This window comes from Rhinatrema bivittatum, chromosome 3, assembly GCF_901001135.1.
Source record: "Rhinatrema bivittatum chromosome 3, aRhiBiv1.1, whole genome shotgun sequence".
NCBI lineage: Eukaryota > Metazoa > Chordata > Amphibia > Gymnophiona > Rhinatrematidae > Rhinatrema > Rhinatrema bivittatum.
The window spans coordinates 359,014,171-359,034,245 of record NC_042617.1 but is presented as its reverse complement, the minus strand read 5'-3'; the positions used below and the strand labels follow the sequence as shown (position 1 = coordinate 359,034,245).

The window sequence follows — 20,075 nt, the reverse complement described above, 5'->3', positions numbered from 1 at the left end:
CATGTAAGTAAAGGGAGGCAGAGTAGCTTGGGGAATCGTACCCAAAGGGAAGATTCGAGTCCTTGCTAACTCGTTCGTAGTTAGCAAACGAAGACCTTATAAATTAAAAACGGATGACGTCATTAAGGGGGACGCCCCCAAGGTTCGCACCCTTGCTGGCACAAAGTCTGGAGCGTGCGTGCGTGTCCTACATCTTCAGGAACATGGCGGATCCGTAGCGTCAAGCCAGCCCGGGGATCCTAAGAAGCTGCAGGATGATGCCGCGGCCGCAAGCCGTCCATCAGGCCTGGAGGGAGTTGCCACAGCGGTAAAGAGGGTGGAGCAAGGGCGAGAAACAGGCACGAACACAACCCCGGTATCCTAGAGCTTCCCCTTTTTCCAATAAATTGATTGAAGTGATGAGTGGAATAGTCAGTACCTCCTTGAGCTCCATCAGTATTCTAGGATGTATCTTTATCAGGGCCCATTGCTTTATCTTTCATTATTTGAGTCAGAACCTTGAACTAACTCCTCAAAAAATGGTAGTGTTCACCCTGCAAACACATAATTTCCAGTGTTTGACATTGGTCCAAACTGTTCTTCTAGTGAGACTACCAAGCAAAAGTATTCTTTAAAATATCCGCTTTTTCCGATACTCCTCTTTACAAACCTTGTGCTCTTTAAATTCTTACTATTTCCTTTTTAAGTCTTGCTCTTTTCACTTCTATAGCTAAAGAAAGATATATCCCCTAACTTTACTAATTGGACAGTACACTCCACTATTTCAGCCTTTGACAGTCTAACCATGTCTTCCCTTTTTCTTGATAATTTTGCCTATCCTTCTCTCCTGTGCCTGTGTTTCCTGAATGCTAGTTATTTACTCTGTTTTCTTCTTCTTTGGTAAACTGTTCTCTTCCTCTTATAAATATACCTGCTATGAAGATTTGTTGCCATTCCAGAGATTCTTTTTATTGCTGGCCATAGTTTCTGTGTACCTCATAAATCTCTTACTCTTGGAAAGGCTTCCTTAACATTCATTTTTCAGAGGTATAGGTATTGTAGTTGAGATCCAATGTAAAGGCATCATTACATATTTTCTTGTTCTTTTTATTAATTTTTAACAATTTTACAAGTGTTCACTTCAAAATGGAAATAGACAATTGGCGAGGAAAAATGATTGCAATTAATACAAAATAAAGAAATACAATACTAATCAAATTGCCAACAGTTCTACAATTTTCCAGAAACAGACCTGGCAAAGTGGGAAGACAAAAAGGAGAAAAACAAGGAAAAAGAAATCTTTTCCTTCAAGGGCAAATCTTCCCATTATACAAAATAAACCACAAACCGAAAAGCCAGCATATGCCCCATCGTTCAAAAGCATCAAACAACACTATAGACCTAGAATTAATGAAGGAATGTAACTGGCTAAGATTTAAAAAAATACAAACTTTTCATTAGGAAAGCAGAGTGGCTTACCTGTAACAGGTGTTCTCCCAGGACAGCAGGATGTAGTCCTCACATGTGGGCAATGTCACTGGATGGAGCCCTATCACAGAAAACTTTTCTGTCAAAGTTTCTAGAACTTTTGACTGGCACACCGAGCATGCCCAGCATGCCATGATCCCTCGAGCCACAGGGGTCTCCCTTCAGTCTCGTTTGTAGCAATAGGTGCAAGCGAAAAAATAAAATAATAAAACATTTTGGTCCCAACTCCGCGGGGTGGCGGTTGGGTTTCGTGAGGACTACATCCTACTGTCCTGGGAGAACACCTGTTACAGGTAAGCAACTCTGTTTCTCCCAGGACAAGCAGGATGGTAGTCCTCACATGTGGATGATTAGCAAGCTACAGACTGACTCATTTGTTCGGACCAACAGCGCACAATTTGTGCAACAGGCACAACTGGCGTGCTGTTGGGAAAAATGAGACAGCCTGAAAATCACAGCAGATGGATGTGGAAGGAGTTAGGATTATACTGGAAATAAGTTCTTCAAGACGGATTGGCCAAAGGCAGAGTCTTGTCATCCTTCCTTGTCCAGGCAGTAATATGAAGCAAATGAGTGAAGAGAGCTCCATGTTGCAGCTTTACAGATGTCAGCAATAGGTACTGAACAATAGTGTGCTACTGACGTTGCCATGTCTCTTACCCAGTGCACCTTCACTTGTCCCTGGAGGGGAAGGCCTGCTTTGTCGTAGCAGAATGCGATACAGTCTGCTAGCCAGTTGGAGAGACTTTGTTTGCCCACTGCAACTCCCAATTTGTTTTTGTCAAAAGAAACAAAGAGTTGGGTGGATTTTCTATGGACTGCAGTGCGGTCTAGGTAAAATGCCAGTGCACGTTTACAATCCAAAGTGTGTAAACCCTTTTCGCCTTGGTGAGAGTGAGGTCTTGGGAAAAATGTGGGCAAGACTATAGAGTGATTCAAGTGGAAGTCAGCAACTGCCTTGGGAAGGAATTTTGGGTGAGTACGGAGGACCACTCGGTCATGAAGGAACCTGGTATAGGGCGAGTATGTAACAAATGCTTGTAACTCACTAACCCTTCGAGCAGATGTAATTGCTACTAGGAAGAGAACTTTCCATGTAAGAAATTTAACATTGCAGGAATCTATAGGCTCAAATGGGGAGCGCATGAGCCATGTAAATACTACATTTAGGTCCCATTCAGTGACCTCACTAGGGGTTGCGCTCTTACTGGGGCATCACCTACTCCCTTGTGGTACGCTGATATGGCACTCAGGTGTACCCGCACCAAAGAGGTCTGGAGACCAGAGTCTGAAAGGTGCCAGAGATAGTCTAATAAAGATGGAGTGGGGCAGGAAAAACCTTTTTGTATGCACCATATAGTAAATCTATTCCACTTAGAACAATAGGATTTTCATGTGGAAGGCTTTCATGAAGCTACAAGCACTTGAGAGACATCAGTTGAAAGGTTGAGCGGTTGGAGGATCATGCTTTCAACATCCAGGTTATGAAGGATAGGGTCTGAAGGTTTGGATGGCGTAACTTGCCTTGGTTCTGAGTTATGAGAGTGGGCGCTGTGCCCAGGCAAATTGGTTCTCTGATCGAGAGGTCGAGAAGTATGGGAAACCAAGCTTGTCGAGGCCAATATGGGACTATAAGTATCATGGATCCTTTGTCCTGTTGCAGCTTCACGAGAGTTTTGGCTATGAGTGGTATCAGGGGATACACATGTAGGAGGCCTGAGTTCCAGGGGAGAGCAAAGGCGTCCATGGCTAATTTGTCTCACCGTCTGTGCAGGGAGCAGAATCTGTCCACTTTGTGATTCAGTTTGGATGCAAAGAGGTCTATCAATGGCTGACCCCGGAGTTAAAAGATTCTGGTCGTTACCACAGGATACAGGAACCACTAGTGGGGATGGAACCGACTGCTGAGGCGATCTGCAACTACGTTCTGTATGCCTGCCAGATAAATGGCCCGGAGAAGCATGGAATGAGTTAGGGCCCAGTACCAGATCTGTGCGGCTTCTTGGCAGAGGAGATAAGAGCCTGTGCCTCCCTGTTTGTTCAGGTACCACATTGCAACTGTGTTGTCTGTTTGTATGAGAACAGTCTTGTGTGAAAGGCAGTCCTTGAACGCATAGAGAGCATAATGTATAGCTCGAAGCTCTAGGAAGTCGAGCTGTGTCCAAGTATCGTGAGTTTGAAGATTGTTCACATGAGCTCCCCAACCTAAGGTGGATGCATCTGTGGTTAAAGTTACTTGCGTAATTGGTTGCTGGAAGGGTAGACCTGTTAGCAAGTTGTTTGTGTTCATCCACCAGAGAAAAGATAAACGTAACTGGTGGGTTATATGAATTGGAGATGACAGTGGTTGAATGGCTTGGAGTCATTGAGATTTTAGAGTCCATTGTGTTAATCTCATGGCCAACCTGGCCATAGGAGTGACGTGGACCATGGAAGCCATGTGGCCCAGCAACGTTAAGAATTGATGGGCTGAGGCAGTTTTCTTTGTGCGCAGAGATATAGTTAGTCTGGAGAGTGTGTCTGCGCGGTCGTTGGGCAGGAAGGCCTTTGCGACTGTGGTGTCCAAATCTGCTCCGATGAAAGTCAGGAGGTGAGATGGAGTTAGGGGGGATTTTTGGTAGCTGATGAGAAATCCCAACAAGAGTAGCAGGTGGATAGTGAGCTTGAGAGCATCGAGAGCTCCTTACTTGGATTGGCTCTTTATGAGCCAATCGTCCAGGTAAGGAAAGACAAGTATGCTTTTCTTGCATAGATGGGCCGCAGCCACTGCTAGGCACTTTGTAAATACACGGGGTGCTGAGGCAAGTCCAAAAGGCAGGACCCGGTACTGAAAGTGTTGATTTCCCACTAGGAAATGCAGGTATTTGCAGTGAGGTGGGAAGATTGGAATGTGAGCATAAGCGTCCTGAAGATCCAGAGAACAAAGCCAATCTCCTGTTTGTAAGAGGGGAAGCATGGTGCCCAGGGACACCATCCTGAATTTTTCTTCTTGTAGAAATTTGTTGAGATTGCAGAGGTCTCAGATGGGACGGAGGCCTCCTGTTTTCTTTGGAATGAGAAAATAGTGGGAGTAGAACCCTCTGCCTTGCTGAGGTCGGGAGACAGGTTCCACGGCCCTTGCGCCCAGAAGGGTGGATAGTTCTGACTTTAGAAGAGTTGTGTGATCTTTGTGTATCCACAGTGGGTTGGATGGTGAATCCTGGGGTACCGTGAGAAAATTTAGACGGTACCCTTGGGATATGACAGAAATAACTCATTGGTCTGTGGTGATGCTGAGCCAATTGGGTATAAAGTGATGAACCTGACCTCCTACTGGCAAATCTGATTTTGGATTTATGGAGAGGCTGCTGTTCTCTGGAAAGGTTTCAAAATTCAGAAGCTTGGCCTGTTTGTTGAGGAGGGTGAGGGGATGTTTTAGGCTGTCGAGGATGTCCTCTCTGAGATGGTCTAGTCGTGCACCCTCGAGATGCAGGTGGGTAATACCTGTGTGGGTGATAAAAAGGCTTCTTAGGGTCTCTTCTGGTTGATCTTCTGGCAGAAGGGACCTCAGAAGTGACTGTTGATAACTGGCGCAGGATCTCATTGTGGTCCTTCAATTGAGCCACTGCGTCTTTGATTTTATCACCGAATAGATTATCACCAGTGCATGGTAAATCAGCCAGTCTATCTTGGACCTCAGGACTCAGGTCTGAGGCTTTTAACTAGGCCCATCTCCTGGCACTGATTCCTGTTGCTGACATACTGTTTATTTATTTATTTATTTATTTCTTTTGTATACCGACATTCGATCGAGATATCACATCGGTTTCCAGAAAACAGGTTGAATAGAGCCGGAACTGCCCTATTTTACATTGTAACAAGAGAACAGTTGATTAAACAATAAATATAAGGAACATTGTAACATATGAATAAAATTAAAATTAAATATTAGTGGGTATATAGAAATGGCAAATAGCCTATATACAATATGTACAATATGACTTGGTTATGAGTAGGGTGGGGGACAGGGAAGAGGGAGGTTACGAGAAGGGTGGGGGACAGGGAAAAGGGAGGATAGAGAAGGGGGGAGGGGTTATGCGTTCATGCAGAGTAGAAGTTATGCGGTAAGGCTTTCAAGAGCGTTTATTATAGGATGTTGGGGTTCAGGAGGGAATGCTTTCAAGAACAGCCATGTTTTGAGCTGTTTTTTAAAGACTTGCGGTGAGGGTTCGTTTCTGAGCTGTGGGGGGAGGGAGTTCCAGAGGGTAGGGCCAGCTATTGTAATGGCTCGTTTGCGTGTTGTATTGAGGTGAGCATTTTTAAGGGTTGGGATGGAGAGGAGACCTGAGTTGGTGGATCTGAGATTTCTTTGTGTGAAATATGGTTGGATGTTGTTGTTTAGCCAGACCATTCTGTTGTTGTTTATTTTTTTGTGAAGAAGGGTGAGGGTTTTATACTGGATTCTTTGTGTGATGGGCAGCCAGTTTGTAAGGTTTTTGGTGGACCCTTGGACACTGTGGCTGCTGACCACGCCCACAGGGGGGAAGTCCCGTGAGGGGCCACAGGTCAGGCTCAGCTATAGGACACACAACACAGAGAGATCTTTTATTAACAGTATTGAGGAGCTGCCACAGGTGGCAGTAGTGAGCAGAGATGAAGCCCAACTGGGCTTGTAGTCCCTCAGGCTCTGGAACAGCGATCCCACAATGGCTGTGCTGTAGTGAAGAGAAACTGAGATAGTGAGTACAATGAAGTATATGCAGGGTTCTGGAATAGAGCCTCGTTGGTTGACTACTCACACAGCGGTTTCTCTTGGTAGGGAACACAGGAGCTGAAGTAAAGGCAGGCCTCGAGGAGCGAGTACCTGGTTCCAGGGAACAGCTCTGAGAGAAGTAGATGGTAACTCACTGATGGTGTAGGCAGCGGTATCTTCCAGGCAGAAGTGAAGTCCAGGCAGCAAGTCCAGGAACATGGGCCCTCGAGGAGGGAGTACCGGTTCCAGACAGCGACCTGAAAGAGAAGAGAGAGGCCCCCGAGGAGCGGGTACCCCAAATAGAGTAAGTCCAATAATGGAGAGGCAGAGTAGCTAGGTACGGAGAGTGAATCCCATCTGTAAGGAGTTCACCAGTACGAATACCTGTTGCTAACTCAATTAGCTAGCAGTAGTGTAGGCTTTTTGTATCCAGGATGCATGACGTCATCACAGGGGGGGGTGCCCCTGAGGTTCGCGCCAAAGAAAGTATTTGAAGCAGGGCTGCGCGGCGCACGCGCCCTAAGGCAGCTGGACAGCATGGCGGGAGGCAGCGCCCAAGCTGGACCGGGGTCACCTGGGAGGACGGCAGGCAGACGCCGCGGCAGCCAAACATCCATCAACCGCGGGAGGAGTCGCCAGAGAGGTAAGGAGGGCGGAGTGGAGACTTCGGGCAGCAACAGTCGTAACACATATGAGAAGCTGTCTCGAAGGAATCATAAGCAGCACGAACTTCGTGTTTACCAGCTTCCAGGCCTTTATGTAAAATGGCATTGAGACTGGCTTGCTGCTGTTGAGGAAGAGAGTCAGCTACTTCCTGAACCTGTTTCCAAAGGTTTCTCTGGTACTGGGTCATGTAGAGTTGGTATGCAACAATTCTTGACACCAGCATAAAGCCCTGAAACATTTTACGGCCTAAAATGTCCATGAATCTTTGATCTTTTATAATTATTTTATAATCTTATTTGTTATTTGTAATAATTTTACAATTTTACAATTTTTAATGTTTAATTTCTAACTTGTCCTCGGCTCTACCTATAAGTTCTCAGCGTTATCAATAAGTTCCCATGATGTTAGACATGTTATTTGTACCCTCTTGTTCGATAGAATGTTCAATGTAATTTCAAACTTTGGTTCTATGTAAACCGACGTGATATGTACCAGTACATGAACATCGGTATATAAAAGCCCTTAAAATAAAATAAATAAATAAATCTTTGCCAGGAGGAATTGATGAACATGGACGAAGTCTCCTTGATTTCTTTTGTACTGACTCCACAACTATTGATTGATGTGGCAGTTGTGGTTTTTGGAATCCAGGTATGTGCTGAACAAGATAAGTTGCATATGTTCTTCTATTAACTGGAGGAACAGTGCAGGGATGTTCCCAGAGTTGATGCCGTAGATCTACTAGTACTTCGTGTACTGGGATAGCTACGACTTTCTTTGAAGCATCAACAAACTGGAGTATTTCCAATGTTTTGTGTATCTTCTTCTGTAATGAGATTGAAGGGAATCATCTCTGACATCTCCCTAATGAAATTTGAAAAGGAGAGATCTTCTGGGGGAGATTTTCTCCTTTCCTCTGGAGAAGATGGTTCTGACAAAATATCCTCCGTGGATGAGTCAGTGTCTACGTCTTCCCATGTATCAGAGAAGGTCTCTGGTAGAGATCTTAGACGAGGGAAGAAAGCTGGCATTGTAGGACGTTCTGGCACTGATGGATCTTTCGATGGCCTTGATGGATGTTGCAATGGCATCAATGGAAAAGTCTGTGGTACCGAGGGCATCGATGGAAACTGCAGGCGTCTCGGTCCCGAGAGCCCCGATGGACTGGAATCGGTGCCCTCGTCGTCTGAAGACCCGGGAATGGGAATTGGGTCTTTCGGTGGACCAGATTGTGTTGGCAGGGCACCAATCAGTGAATCCAGCCTGGTAAGCAACAGTGCGAACATCGATGGCTCCGGTGGTGGTGCCGGTATGGGGGCCAGCACCGGTGGTTGTAGTTCACGGAGGGCATCGAGCACTGCCTGGTGGATAAAACCATCCAGTTCCTCCCTGAAAGCTGGGTTTGATATCGCAGCTACAGGGGGTGGCAGGCTAGGCGGAACTGGATCTTCCACAGGTCCCTGTGGGGGCTCAGTACCCAGCACTGATATCAATGGGGATCACCTCTGATGTTCCGGTGAAGAGGGTGTACACAGCTCCTCTACCTGTGTCCTCTTCGCAAGTGGCTCGATAGCCATTGAAGCTGATGCGGTGTCGGTGCCAGCACTGGGCATGGATTCCCGACGGTGCCAGTGTCGATGTTTTCCTCGGCCCAGTCTTTCCCCAACACCGAGGTAGATGTTGTCAATGACTTGGATGGAGTCGGTGACAGATGATCACCGCTGCCTTGATGTTCCCGGCGGGGTTTTGTGATCAATTTTTTCGATGCCCCTGCTGGTGACGATTGGGTGGATGTCGATGGAACCAGTTGTATTTTAAATAGGGTTTCCATCTTGTCAAGGTGAGCCCGCCTACCCTTCGGAGTCATCTGGGCACATTTTGGAAAAGTTGAGACATCGTGTCCTGAACCAAGGCACAGCACACAAACATCATGTGGGTCGGTAATCAACATGGTTAGGGAGCACTCAGGACATTTTCTAAAGCCTGTTGCCATAATGGCAAAGGTTGAGGCCCAAAAACCGTCGATGGCCTACGGACACCGAGAAAACGGTGGGAGCGGTACCGACCGGGAACAGTGATTTTACTCACCAAACGAAGGAAAATATATCCTGATGGGAGACCCCTATGAGGAAATATTTTTCTGAAGGAAATTTTGAGAATTTTTCTGTGAGGAAAATTGTGTGAGAAGTCTCACAGAGCTCCTAACCGCGAGGCAAACTGCAGCGCGGAAAAAAAGAGACTGAAGGGAGACCCTGTGGCTCGAGGGATCATGGCATGCTGGGCATGCTCAGTGTGCCAGTCAAAAGTTCTAGAAACTTTGACAGAAAAGTTTTCCGTGACAGGGCTCCGTCCAGTGATGTCACCCACATGTGAGGACTACCATCCTGCTTGTCCTGGGAGAAAATGAACTAAACATTTACAGGGAAAGTAAAGGAAAAAATGAGCACCCAATACCAAAACTTCCTGATGCATAGACAAAAATGGTTTCCTACATGTCTGGGTAGCTGGACAAAAATCTGGAAATAAGGAAACTTTACAGCCCTTAAAAAGAACAAATATTGATCGAAAATATGACTGTAAAATTCAATCATGGTCATGACTAGAAACAAATGTCACTAAAAGTGTAGCGCTGTGAGCTCTGTCAGCAACCATAGATTCTAGAATAACAGAAACAGCCAGACTTGAAAATACATCCCTAGGATCATATTCTTCAGGACAATTAGATCCAAAAGGTAAAAAAACTTTATGAATCAAAGGCAAAACAGATGAAGTTAATGCCAAATTCTTAGGCATGCATATCTTAAAAAGTTCTAAAGGAGAAATCACAGGGATCACAGGAAAATTAAGCAAGGTTAAAAGATTTCATATAATTTTCAAGGTTCTCAAGCCTGTAATGATGAACTGAGGTGTGGTCTTGAGCCACAGAATTCTACCCTTGTTAGATTTCTCACAGTAGATTCCAATCTTTCAAGTTGTACCGAATGAGCATGATTTTATTATAAGCGGACTATAAATAAATAGATACTACAGTTTCCTGAGCTTGTATACAAGACCCAAAAATATTAATGGTAAAAATGGATAAAGACTGTTCCACAGAGGACAAAATGTTCCAAATACTGTCCAGGGTAATCAGCAAGGGCTTGGGAGTGGATGGACAAAAAAACTGGGCCAAGAGCAGAAACCAATGTTGACTCACCCATGGAAGCTCCAGAAAAAATGACAGCAGTGGAACTGTTGAGTCTGCTCAACAATGGCAATGATCCGACCTCCACCAAGACTGCCTGGTCATCAATAGTCAACGAAGGTCCTGCTGTACCTCTCCCGATAGCACTAAGCGCCTTATTCATAAGACACCAGTGTTCCCCTTCTGTCTGCACCCAAGCCATCTCCCGGCCAACTTGCAGAATCAGGCATTGATGCCAAGACTTGGGCACGTGGGGGAGGGACAATTTGGTCATCAGAGCTAAGTGAGATGGTCATGCCGGATTCAAGCCGTGACAATGCACCTCCATCAGTTGCATCAACGAAGTCTCCCAATGGTAGGGAAAGCAGAAAGAGTTCCAGCAGCATCAACTGCCTCAAGGAAGGGCTCTGGGGGTAAGTAGAGGGGACATCTTGCAGCTTCCCCTTCCTTTTGACCATTAGGAAGCAAATGAGAAAAGGAAAAATGTAACCAGCTTAGGAGCAAGCCTCTCTATACAGCCTCATAGGACGCTACCTTGGGTCCAAACTCCATCATTACATTTTTTATGCCAAAATTTACAATAAATAGAATACATCTGCAGATGTTTCATTCATATTTTTATTTAGCAGTATCACACTGTTTATAGATCAGTTATCTTAAACAATATTAACCAATATAAAATAATGTAGCAAATAACGTCTAAAATATTATCCATAGTGCTTGACAAAAGATATATTTAAACATTTTTCCAACTGTTCCTCTCTATGTTGTTTACCGCACCAATAGTTAGTCAGATCAACAACAGCTTTTATGAAAAAAACTCATATAATAAATCCTTCCTCTTAGTATCCACCCTTTCTGCACTTCTTTGGTCCATTAGTCGAAGTGTAAGTCTGCTGATAGGAAGATTCAAGATCTATGAACCACAGATATTTTTTCACTGCATTCGGTGGACCAGTTTCCTGAGGTGCAAATAGGAATATAAGAACATAAGACTTGCCATACTGGGTCAGACCAAAGGCCCATCAACCCCAGTATCCTGTTTTCAACAGTGGCCAAGCCAGATCACAAGTACCGGCAGGATCCCAAGGGGTAAATAGATTCCAAGCTGCTTATCCCTTGCAGTAGATTTTTGCAATCTACCTTAATGATGGTTAATGGACTTGTCCTCCAGGAATTTGTTCAAACCTTTTTTTAAATGCAGCTACACTAATAGCTTTCACCACATCCTCTGGCAACGAATTCCAGAGCTTAACTATACATTGAGTACAAAAATGTTTTTTCTTGGTAGTTTTAAAAAGTTTTCTTTAGTCGAAACATGGCCCATGTCGGGTTTTGAATGATTCACAGTGCGGCTAAGTATGCTTTTTTAAAGAAAATTTTTTTGTAGGCTGATATACATCATGCAACAATAGATGCTATTAAGAAATGAGTTGAGTACTTTAATAAAAGAGAAATGTCCGTGTAGAATATTTAGAACAACGAGATAATAAATGATTATATAAAATTTGCTCATAAGGCTGAATACTGCCTGCGGCCCATTGGGGGCGAGAGACAGCAGATTGAGCAACAACATATGATATTGTCTCTGTCATATTTAATTGTGGTTTATAGGATTATATTCTATTCCCTCTCTGTTTTGCTTTTGTTTGTTGAGTAATTATTAAGAGAGGAGCTGCTTCTGGATTATGGATATATCTCTTACATCTTCCTCAGTGAATACAGAAGCAAATACTTCATTTAGACTCTCTGCTATGGCTTTTGTCATCCCTAAGTGCCCCTTTTACCCCTTGATCAACTAATGTTCCAACTGACTCCCTCACAGGCTTTTTACCTCAAATGTACCAAGTATTTATTGTGAGTTTTTCTTTCCACAGCAGGCTTCTTTTAAAATTCCTTTTGCCTTCCTTATCAATGCTTTGTTTCTGATTTACCAGTGCTTATGCTGTTTCCTGTTTTCTTCATTCAGATCCCATTTCCATTTCTTGAAAGATGTTTTTAGATATTATAGCCTCTCTCATCTTACCTTTTCACCATGCCAGTAGTCGTTTAGCCATCCTTCCACTTTTCCTAATGCATGGAATACATCTGATCTGGGCTTCAAGATGGTATTTATTTATTTATTTATTTAGAATTTTTATATACAGACATTCTTGATACAATATCAAATCAAATCGGTTTCCAATATAACAAAAACAGTCGCTGTTGAGGCGTTACATTAAACAAGGAGTCTGAACTATATTTTAATATATTTAAATATATATTTTATATATATTTAAATACCAGTCTGAACTGGTATTTTAAAACATACATGCCTGAGCTGAATTCTTAACCTTTGCAGTTGCTGCTTTCAGTTTTTTCCTAACCATTTTCCTCATTTTACCATAGTCACCTTTCTAAAGTTAAATGCAGTTACAGTAGATTTATTTTTTGCACTCCCTCCAGTTAAGTCAAATTTGATAATGTTGTGATCACTGTTGCCAAGTGGTTCCAACACTGTTACCTCTCACACAAAATCCTGTGTTCCACTAAGGACTAGGTCTAAAATAGTTTCCTCTCTTGTTGATTCTTGTACCAGCTGCTCCATGAAGCAGTCATTTATTTCATCTAGGAACTTTACTTCTCTAGAATGCCCTGGTATAACATTCACCCAGTCAATACTGGAATAATTGAAATCACCCATTATTACTGTGCTGCTGATTTTGTTAGTTTCCCTAATTTCTTTTAGCATTTCATTGTCTGTTACTTCATTTTGGCCAGGTGGATGGTATTACACCCCCACTACTACTTTATTCCCTTTTTCACCTGCAATTTCTATCCATAAAGATTCAACATTGCATTTTCTTTTCTGCAGAACATTTATCCTGTTTGACTCAATGCTCTCTTTAACACACAGTGCCACCCCTCCGCCAATTTGATCCATCCTATCATTTCGATATAATTTGCACCCTGGTATCACAGTGTCTCATTGGTTATCCTCCTTCCACCAGGACTCTGAGATGCCAATTATATCTAATTCTTCATTCAGTGCTATTGTTGCGTTCATGCCTGTTCTCGCCCTCGCTCCACCTCTCTACCTTAGTGGCAACTCCCTTCGGGTCTGACGGACAGATGCTGCCGTGGCTTCTCCTCGCCGCTTCTCCCTGTAATCCCCGGGTTGGCCTGACGCTGAGGATCCGCCATGTTCCTGATGATGTAAGGGCGCGCGCGCACTCCAGAGTTTGTACCAGCAAGGGTGCGAACTTCGGGGGCGTCCCCCTGTAGTGACGTCATCCGCTTCCAACTTAAAAGGTCTTTGTTTGCAACTATGAATCGAGTTAGCAAGGTGGGGGATAACTCTCTCGCTGCTGCTCTGCCTCCTCAACTTACCCAAGGGTACCCGCTCCTCGGGGGCCCCGCTCTCTCTTCTTGATTTCAGATTGCTAAGACGGGATCCGGTACTCGCTCCTCGAGGGCCTACATCCCTGAATGCTCAGAAGAATCCTTACTACCTGGAAGCGATCGCAGACGGGAACACTGTGAGTTCTATTACAGATAGGAACCAGTACTCGCTCCACGAGGGCCTATTTTCCTAAAACCCTCCAACACATTATCACAGGTACAGAGATCGTGAGTCATTATTGCAGATAGGAACCGGTACTCGCTCCACCAGGGCCCATGTTCCTAAAACTCTTTTCAACTCTCTTCTATCTCAGAAGCTATCGCATACCTATATCTGATGCACTACTATTTCAGATTGCAGATAGGAACCGGTACTCGCTCCATGAGGGCCCTTGTTCCTAAAACCCTCCAAAGACTCTCTTCTATTCCAGAAGCCATCTCATACACAAATATTGTGAATTCTCATTCCAGACTGCATATAGGAACCAGTACTCGCCTACGGCTCCTGTTCTGAATATACTGAAGACTCTCTGTTGCATAGAAGCCTTTACAGATATCTACAATTGTGAGTGTATATCATCTACTACTGGTTATGTATCCAGCATACCCTGTCTACTCACTACCTATAGTCTCTCTCTACAGCTCAGCAACCCAGAGACCGCAATTCCAGTATCTGAGGGACTTCAGCCCTGCCGGGCACATCAGCTCACTACTGCTACCTCTGGTGGTTCTACGTCCTGTCTAATAAAGAACTATCTGTGTTTGTCTCCATACTCCAGCCTAGCCGGTGGTCCCTCTCAGGATATCCTCCTGGGGGCGCTGTCATCTGCCATCGGCCTAGGAATTCACCAGTTTACATTAAGCGTTCATTCCTTACACTACTAGAGCGGTATTATACAGACTGCCACTCTGTGGGAAGCCAAAACACCACAGATCATTAACTCCGCCTACGGAGAAATACAATTGATAGCTCCTCCCCTTTGGCAGGGTGATCCCTTATTTCATCTAAGGCAGAGACCCTAAACCTGTGCTGGAAGACCCCTAAGCTAGTCAGATTTTCAGGATATCCACAATGAATATTCATGAGATAAAGTTTGCATGGTTTGGAGGCAGTGTATGCAAATTTATCTCATGCATATTCATTATGGATATCCTGAAAACTGACTGGCTGGGGGCCTTCCAAGACAGGTTTGGGAACCTTGATCTAAGGAAAGATGCCTAGTGCTTTCAGAAGAATTATCCTCTTAATCAATGGAGATGTCCTATAGACCTAGATTATTTTCCAAGTCATATGTAGACAGTTTTTGATTAGAGAGTTATTAGTCCTGAATCTGGAGGCAAAGAACCTCAATAAGGTAAAACAACAGACACTCAAAGAGCCCTTCCAGGTCCAAAATACTTTTTCCCCTATTCATCCCATAGTGAAAGATTAACAGGAGGAATGAGCTCACTAAGAACAAATGGGAATCTTTACAAGCTTATTAGACTCCTTTAGGAAAAGGTAGACCTGAAAGAGTTAGGCCCCTAAAGTGGATAATGCAGTAAATGTGCTGCAATTCCTGGGGATAGGGCGAAGTCACTAAGAGATGGCTTAGACAAACATACTGGCCGATACAGTACCTGCCCTTAGACGCGCATTTTCCCTTACCGCTTATTCAGTAAGGGGTGGAAAACGCGCGTCCAACCCGCAGCACCTAATAGCGCCCTCAACATGCAAATGCATGTTGATGGCCCTATTAGGTATGACCACGCGATACAGAAAGTAAAACGTGCAGCCAAGCCGCACATTTTACTTTAAGAAATTAGCACCTACCCAAAGGTCGGCGCTGGTTTCTGCCGGCACCGGGAAAGTGCACAGAAAAGCAGTAAAAACTGCTTTTCTGTGCACCCACCGACTTAATATCATGGCGATATTAAGTCGGAGGTCCTGAAGGGTAAAAAAAAAGTAAAAAAAAGAAAAAGAAAATTTAAAATGGGCCGGCAGTTGTCGGGCCGAAAACCGGACGCTCAATTTTGCCGGCGTCCGGTTTCCGAGCCTGTAGCTGTCAGCGGGCTCGAGAACCGACGCCGGCAAAATTGAGCGTCGGCTGTCAAACCTGCTGACAGCCGCCACTCCAGGTCAAAAGGAGGCGCTAGGGACGCGCTAGTGTCCCTAGCACTTCCTTTTGCCCGTTTCTACCGCACCACCTAATTTAAATACAGAATCGCGCGCGCAGGCGAGTGGCCTGTGCGCGCGCCGGGAGATCAGGCATTCGTCCGCTCTCCCGTGGACTTTACTGAATCGGCCCGATAGAAATGACACTAAAGAGCAGTTTCTGAACTTAAGGGATCCTTATTGCAGGTAGCAGTCTCCTCAATAACCATGTCCAGAGCTGAAAGGTCAGAACCTGATGGCAGCTAAGGTTCCTGGAGCACTGATTCTACCGGCAGCCCCATTCCTGTCAGAGTCAGCTTATAAATCCATAACTTTGATGGCCAAGGCTGTGGCATTTATAATATAGGCCAAGAACGATCTATAACTGCAGTTGGGGTTACCATCCTTTTCACTCACATTTGGAGGCAAGAAAGCCTCAGGAAAGACAACCTCAAAATAATTAACATTGACAGCCGGGATTGTTCCCCACCCCCCCTCCCCCTCAGCCGAACAAAGAATAACAAATCAAATCCCAAGTAAAGACATACGCATTTAATTGTGGGTGTAAAAGGCCACAGCTTTATTGAACAAACATAGAATATTACCTGAGGTACCTGAGCCGTTAACGTTGTGCTCGTTATCACTGTGTTGCCCCCTCAATCGCTGTCCAACATGCTCAAGCAAGACAGCCCTAATGTATCTGGCCCCGCGTCACATTCCACCACCCCCGGCTTGGGTACCTTGCCACCAGCATGAGGCAGTTATTCATTTGCCTCATGCCCCCATATCCTAGTTGTGACCAGAGGATACCCTTGCACCAAATATGTCTTCTAAGGCCTCCTGCAGTGAGTTGCTAAATAAGTTCATACCTACGTCAGACACAATTATCAGATCATGTCTGTAAAGACCCCCGCATTGAATATCGGCCCACCCATATTGAATCTGACATCCTCCTAACCTTTGGATACATGCACCCACTTATCTGTTCAGCTTCCTGCACACTATTCCACAGCTTTGAGTTTCCCATTTCATGTGTGGTATGATATCAGACCAAACCAAGCAACTATGCTTGAATAGAGAAGATAACACCATAAAGTCATCCCTTATAAATTGCAGTAGCTGCTTACAAGACAATTTTCCTAAATTGTTCCAGCCCAGGTGAATAGCCACCTCTGAATGGGCACACTCTGCTGGCAGCTCTGCAATAGGGGTAACAGGTGCTCTCACAACATACCATGGTGACCAATCCATTCAATGTAGACCCCACATTGTGCCAGTCCCAAATATGCCCCATATGGCTGCTCGCGTGCCCTCCTGGCTAGCCAATGAATGAAGGAGTGCCCCACAATCCAGATGGTCCTTCGCCTGTTGCGCACACTTACATCACAAACTATCGTTGCTATTAGTTGCTATCTGGACCAGTTCAAACAAAGGTTAACTGCTGACGACTTCCATCTAGCTATTTTTTGTATGACTTCCTTGTCAAACCCCACCCTCGCAGCAACGGTCACTGAGCCAGTTCTGAATGAGTTCCAAACTCCCTCGAGTTCAGGCTGAGGTAAGATAATGCCCCCTTTAGCACTGCTGTAAACTGCTATCTAGTGAGTGGGACTCCATCAGCATGCACTAAAAGGTGAATCCCCTGGTAGGCCTGCTTGCTAAGTATACCTCCAGGTTCCTCACTGGACAAGGGTATCCAACCCCCTGTTCACCCGGCTCAACCCGAGGGATGGCCCTTCTTCAGGAGCCTGCCACCTTGGGGAACAATTTTCCTCAAAATATCCAATCAGTCAGGACTGCAGGGTTAGCACCTCTACCATCTGCTGGAGGAAGAGAAATACTGAGGGACTGGAGGTGGCACTCTCGTATATGTGGCAGTGCCCAAAGCTTTGTTCTCTACCTCCATCTGCTGGTAGAGATTAATAAAATCCACTTGCCTGGACTGATCTGGGTATGTTCAGGAAAGAGGCATTATTAACTATCTTTTTCTACTAGTTATGCCTCTCCCTAGGCATCCAAGCATCCTCCCAACTCTAACCACCATCTTATCACACTGTTTTTCTACTTTGAGATCATCTGAAATCATCATACCAAGGTCCCTCTCCTGGTCGGTGCATATCATCTCTTTATCACCTACCTTCCCATTGATATCTACATCCCTACGGCACAACTTCATTTTTTGGCATTGAATCTTAACTACAAACTATTAGACCACTTCTGAAGCTTCCTTAGATCATTTTTCATTCAGTATACTCCTTCGGGAATGTCCATATGTTGCAGATCTTAGTGTCATCTGCAAAAAAGAAAACTTTTCCTCTAACTTCTCCCAATATTGCTAACAAAGATATTGAACAGAACCGGCCCTAGGACCAATCCATGAGGCACTTCACTTATCACCTTTCTTTCCTCAGAGTGAATTCCATGTACCATTACCCTCTGTCATTGTTTCTTTGTGCTCTCTATTTAAATACATCTGGGGTTTTTCAGCTTTTACAATCACATCTCCACCAGAACATTCTAACTTACTTGGTTTGCCAGTATCCTTTGAAGATACCTTCCTCCGAACCACACGCTGCTGAGTGACTGTCAGCTTTCCTCCATTTTCTAGTTTAAAAGCTGCTCTATCTCCTTTTTAAACATTAGTGCCAGCAGTTTGGAAGTTAGTGCCAGCAGCCTGGCAGATTGGTTATGAACGTATTTTTTGAAACTGTAAGCTGCTCATGTAGAGTGATAACATGCTCCCAAAACACCTTTTTTTGTGTGGCCAAATTTATATACCGTACTTTATGAAGTAAAGCGCAGTCAGCCACCCTATATGTACAGCTCCTTATTTATAAGTGCAAGTTCTGACAAAAACTTTGAAAATTTACCCTATGTATTAGCTATCTTTAAGCACTACTTTGATCTCTTTTTTTTTTTTTTTCCATTTTTTTCAGACTTTTTTTTAAATGCATAGTTGCAAAAATTCCTAACTAACTGGGTTAAAAATAAAAACAGACATGCTCAGGGGGGAAGGAAATAAATCAATAAAATCAATGGAACTAATCATATTAACACATTGTTCCTGGGGGATTTTTCATTTTGCTTTCTGTCGATTAGTTTTAGTGTACACCAAATTGTTTTAGTGCACCGCTAAAACCTATTCAAGTAAGCACTAATTCGATTTACTGCATGCTAATTTGATTTAGTGTGCACTAATCGAAATGAAACAAACAAGAGTACATCCCTAGAAATTACAGTGCAGTTCTGCATTTACACTGAAAAGGAAACACAAAATACACACTGCTTCAACAATTATGCAAAACTTTGTTTTTGTCTCAAATTGGATAAAAACATCAATGTCAAATCTGGTTTAATAGTAACGAACCATTTGGAGAAAGTAGCATATTATGCCAAATGTGAGAAAGCGATGCTCCAGGTTAGGCAGAATAGGCACATGTCTCAGGAGCACCTGCCCAGTAGATGGCGCCACTGTACTGAAGCTGCACAGCCATGCCGTTTCATCCCTGCAGCCTTCAGACCAGGGGTCAGGAACCTTTTTGGCTGAGAGAGCCATAAACGCCACATATTTTAAAATGTAATTCCATGAGAGCCATACAATATGTTTAAAACTAAATACAAGTAAATGTGTGCATTTTATGTAAGATCACACTTTTAAAGTACAATAAGTCTCTGAAAATATTACACCAGGCCTTAAGACACCAATACATCTCCTATTAGGAAAACGGACCAAGTCAGGCTGCTATAGAGTCCTACACAGAAACTACACGCCAGCAGAAAACCTCACCTGAATCACGTGCTGTCCCTCACCTAACATAGAATAAAGAGACCAAAACGCATAACAAGAAGCATGCAGAAAAAACTGAATTGGAAACTGCAACAAGCCAGAGTCTCTGTATGCAGTGTAACAAAGGAAAAAAGAAACATCACCCATCCTTATAAAACAAATCAAGAAATATAAAATCATCAGCAGTAAAACTGTACTAACAAAAAGAACATATTTCGAAACAGCTGATGAGTGGAATATCCAATAATTAAAAACTCATATAAAACATTTCCAGATACCAACAAAATATTTCAAAATAGCAGACACAAAGACCCAGTAATGAAAAATAAGGATACAAAAATTTTTTTGCTCTGCATACCTGGGAACGTTTGATATCCAGGTGTCCTGAGATTGTTCTGAATTAGCAGGAGGAGGGGTGGTTTGCTTGGAACTTTCTCCTCTCTCAGTCACATACCAGCGCTCTCTCTCACACTGGCTCTCAATGACACACCTATACACACATGCTCTCAGTACTCACATATACACATGTTTTTTCTCTCTCACTTATATAGGCTCTTAATTACACATTTACACACATGCTGTCTATCTTTTCACGCTTACACACACACACAGGCTTTCAATCACATAAATACATGCTGTCTTTTTCTCTCACACACAGACTCTCATTCACATGCTTACAAACATGTCCTCTCTTTCTCTCATTTACACACAGGCTCTCAATCAC

General features: G+C 43.9%; 1 protein-coding gene across 2 annotated transcripts in view; it reads right to left on the bottom strand.

Moving 5' to 3' along the window:
* Nucleotides 1-20,075, bottom strand: part of RNGTT (RNA guanylyltransferase and 5'-phosphatase) — a 1,209,919-nt gene that overhangs the window by 1,007,964 nt on the left and 181,880 nt on the right. The gene's annotated exons all lie outside the window — the stretch shown is intronic.